The sequence below is a fragment of the Nicotiana sylvestris genome, chromosome 2, assembly GCF_000393655.2.
Source record: "Nicotiana sylvestris chromosome 2, ASM39365v2, whole genome shotgun sequence".
Lineage (NCBI taxonomy): Eukaryota > Viridiplantae > Streptophyta > Magnoliopsida > Solanales > Solanaceae > Nicotiana > Nicotiana sylvestris.
In genome coordinates, this window is record NC_091058.1 from 78053123 (window position 1) to 78057589 (window position 4467).

A 4467-nucleotide genomic window follows, 5' to 3' on the forward strand; every position below is an offset into this window, starting at 1 on the left:
AGAAAACAAAATATTTTTTGATTCTTTTTGTTTTAGGAAGGAAATCTAAAGAACGAACCAAAGAAAATATTTTGAATTTTCACTTGATATCATGAAGAAAGATTTCGAAACAAGCAATGAAAAAGGTAAACAATATTTTGGATTTCAATTTTTGATATTCTAAAGATAAACAAAAGATAAAATACGTTCTGTTTTGTTTCTTCTATGTACAATGTCTTAAAGTTCTAGTGAAAATGAAATTTGTTTTTTCTTTATTTTATATTTCCCAAAGAGGAACCTCAAAAGAAATTTTTTTTTGGATTTTGAAATTAATATCTTAAAGAAAACTTTTAAAGAGGTGCTAAAGGAATTTTTTTTTTTTGAATTTTTAGTCTTAATGTACTAAAAGAAAATATAAAAGCAAATTTTTATTTATTTTGAGTTCTAGATATTAATATTCTAAAGAAAACTTCTAACGGAAATATAAAACGCAAAATCTCTTTTTTTTTTTGGATTTTTGAGTTATAACAACTTTTCCAAATACAAAATAGAAAGTACAATAACAAAAGACTCGACATTACTGTACAAACTAGAAGGTAAAAGATGACATAAATATTACAACAGACTCATAAAAGAAATCTCCTTAAGCAAACTCCTGAATGAGCGTCTCTGACTGGATGGTCCTAGGGTGTTTGTCATGCCCAAACTCCGGAAAGTAGATCCACACCTGTATGAGAAAATTAAGACCAAATAAAGTTAAAGACCTAGAACACTATGTGAGACAATAACACTTCTTGTTGGACAATATGCAAGACATGATTGAGGCTATTTTTGCAAAATGGCTTATGCGGCCTAAAGATGGCTAGATGTGCAAAATTTGGCTAAGACCCCGGAAAGCCAAGAACCTAAGATTTACTAGGAAGACCGAACCCTATGTGGGTTGCCTATGTATCACGCCCTGAAAGACGAGAATCAGGTATGCGTATAAACTCTTTTTGTCTTTTTCTTTTTTGAAAAATGATGAAACATATAAACTCTTATTGGATTTTCCTTTCCCCCTTTTTTGATTTTCGGAAAATGATGAAAAAGTGCAAAATCTTTTTTTTTGATTTTTTTATTTTATTTTTCTTTTTCTTAACAAAAATGTGAAAGAAAATATAACTGGGCCCTACTTGATTTATTTTCACACTTCACCCTCTTTTTTTTCATTTGTCCTCAACTATCATTGATCCGCCAAATGACCCTTTTACCCTTGAAGATTGTAACATGTAGCACATAGGATGCATCAGGATGGTCTTTTATTTTTGGGTACACCTGTCCTAGATGGACTCAACCCCTGTGTTGAGTCCCCAAAGTCAAATGCACATGATGCAAACAAATGTGCCTACTAGAGATCCATCATGAGGTTATATTATTCTAAGTTTAACCCTGGGGTTGTGTTATTGATCTGGCTTACCCGAGCGGACTACTCGAGCCGAAGAGGGGGCAACATACCGGGAGCACGAAAGTCTACCCGGCCTTGTTGCTGGCCCAGCCTCGTTCTATTTGGCATGACTTCTACAGAAAAAGTGGGCCATGCGAACGTGTGCGCCATTTTTAGAAGACTTAGAGGGGTGGCGTAAGAAGACAATTATATACAATTCAAATAATATCAAAGCGGTAAATAGACAACAATTAGCACAAAAGGTTCAGAAAATAAAGTAATATCAATAATAAATAAAGCCAAGTAAAAATCATATTAACAATCTCGAATTCTTGAACCCTGAACCAAAAGTTCTGGGTTCTTCTCCTCCCCAGTAGAGTCGCCAGAGCTGTCACATCTCCTTTTACTACCCCCGGAAGGGGTATATAGGAGTTTTTCAATTAAAGTGACAATAATCAAAACATAATTATTTATTTAAATTCAGATTCGCCACTTGGGATAATTTATGGTGTCCCAATTCACCGGTTTAAAATCCCGAATCGAGGAGATTTGACTCTGTATTAATGTCTGTGAAATACAGAAATTCGGGTAAGGAATTCTGTTAACCCGGGAGAAGGTGTTAGGCACTCCCAAGTTCCGTGGTTCTAGCACAGTCGCTTTGATCATACTTGGCTTAATCAAATTGTCTAATTACTTATTTTAGAACCTATGTGCATTTGCCTTTTTTAATTAAGAAATTATCTTGAAACGGGTCACGCGTACATGTACCCATTTGTTTGGCACGTCAAAATCATGTTATCCGAACGTGTCCACAATTAATAACACTTTATTATTATTAAGAATATTTGATCGAAGTTGCGCGAACACATACTCCAATTATGTTTTTAGAATCGTAATCGTGTCATGCGAACGTGTACACCATCGCAGTGATACATTAAACGTTCCTAGAGCAAACTACGAATATTCATTTTAGAAACCGTAATCATGTCACACGAACGTGTCCATAATCAAGATAATAAATTCAAAACGCGCCTAAAGGTTCGCCTACCCAGGTGTGATCGGTCTAAACATACATTCTAACAATGCGATTAGACAAAACCATAAGAAAAATAACTCAATTTTTTTAACTTCAAATTAATCCCCTCGACCAGAACCTTTCAAATTTTATTAACCCAAGCCTAACTCACTGTGTGCTTCTAATTGTACGCAAGATTGTCACAACAAACCATTTACATTTAAAACCAACTTAAACCCAGATTCTTTTCCTATTAACCAACACAATAGCTTAGGTTGAGACATGATTTTTATCAAGCAAGTATAAGAAAATAGTGACATAAGTATCAACTAGATATGAAGGCTAACTTAAAAAAACAACAGCATATTATATCCCTACAGCGCACCAAAGGCCTAAATCAGTTTCAACTCAAGTCGTTTCCTTCACCATTTCATATACCGAATAAGTTACGAAACTTTTAGTTATATAAGTCAAGGTTGCGTTGAAATATTAATTCATCCTATTCACTATCACGAATCAAGGCACTTAACCAAATAATGAAACTAAGACAGCAAATGCAAACAAACCGACGTAACAAAATACCAAAAATCCTTCACCAAACTATGAATAACGAAATGAAATAACATATAGGTTCGAGAAATGTACCTCTACTGCAGCACACTCTTTGAAATATTGATTAAGGAGATAACACTCAACAAATCTTTAAAACCTGCAACCGGAACCTCAATTTGAATCGACATACTAAACATGAAAACCTCGCCAGAACTCTATGGACCTCAAATTCGCCGGAAACTTGACAACGAACAGGCTGAAAACGAGCTATTTGTGGCTGCTTTTTACTGGTTATTGGGGTCGATTTCGAGCAAATCTCATGGCTGTTGCTGGATGTCGTTTTGATGTGCTCTGTATGTGTTCGTTGCTTATTTTTTTGTTTTGTTTATGCCCGTAGGAGATGGTGATGTTGAGGAGATCTAGCCGGTGTTGGTTGTTGCAGGTTTTGTTTTAGAGAGGAAGGTCGTTGGAGGAGATTGCTGGTTGGTGTCCGTTTGGTCGTTTCTGGTGTTTGATTTGTGAAGACGAAGAGGAACAGTGGTAGGTGTTTTGTTGAAGAAGAAAGTAGAATGGATGGGGTCCCTTTTTTGTGTTATCAGCGGCTGATTTTTTAGGCGTTCTTGATTTTGTTTCAGAAGTTGGAAAATGTTCAGGGGGGTCGCGTTTGGTTGAAGAAGAAGCAGAACGGTGGGGGGGGGGGGGGTCTATGTCTTCTGCGGCGGATCTTCTGATGCCTAGGGTCTAGGTCTTTTGTTCCTTTTAGGAACGACTGAAAGGTTTTTTGCCTTAGGTCTTTTCTGATTTTTTTTCCTCTTGTGTATTAGGTCTTGTATTTTTTGTATATGTTAGTCCCTATCCAAAGAAAAACGGCTGATGCCTTTTTAAAGACTAGAGTTTTTTAGGTTAAGGGGTATGAGCCTCGGAATTATGGGCTAGGTCCGAAAATTAGGCTTAAAATGAGTAATTTGAGCCCAAATTTTATTTTTCTCTGTGAACAAGACTAAAATACGACCTCATTTACCAAATAATCCTACTTAAGTAAAATAACTATTAAGATAAGACTAATCATTAAAACAAACCTATTTTTTTTGTTATTTTCAAAAATAAAAATAAAGTACTATTTTTTGTATTTTTTTTAGTTTTACGAAAGGTATATAAACTAACAATAACTAAAAAGAAGAAATATTTTTGTAATTTTTATTTTTGATAAAATAAAGAAAAAGGGTCAAAACTAGTTAAAATAACTAGATTAGACCTAAACTAAACATTTAAATGCTAAAATGGGTTAAATCTCGGGGAGGGTCAAAAATCACATGTCTACAATGGCAACCTCCAAATCATGAACTGGATAATTCTTCTCCTAAATCTTCAACTGTCGCGAAGCATAAGCAATGACCTTGCCATCCTGCATCAACACTGCACCAAGTCCAATACGAGATGCGTCACAATAAACTACATATGGCCCTGAACCTGTAGGCAATACCAACACCGGCGCCGT

At 35.3% G+C, this 4467-nt stretch overlaps 1 long non-coding RNA gene across 1 annotated transcript; it reads right to left on the reverse strand.

The window, feature by feature from the left end:
• Positions 1–463: 463 nt before the first annotated feature.
• On the reverse strand, positions 464–3787 carry LOC138886343 (uncharacterized). The gene is made up of 2 exons (XR_011405026.1): positions 3063–3787; positions 464–706 (listed from the first exon to the last, which is right to left on the reverse strand). It is a non-coding gene; the product is annotated as an uncharacterized lncRNA (long non-coding RNA).
• Positions 3788–4467: the final 680 nt, after the last annotated feature.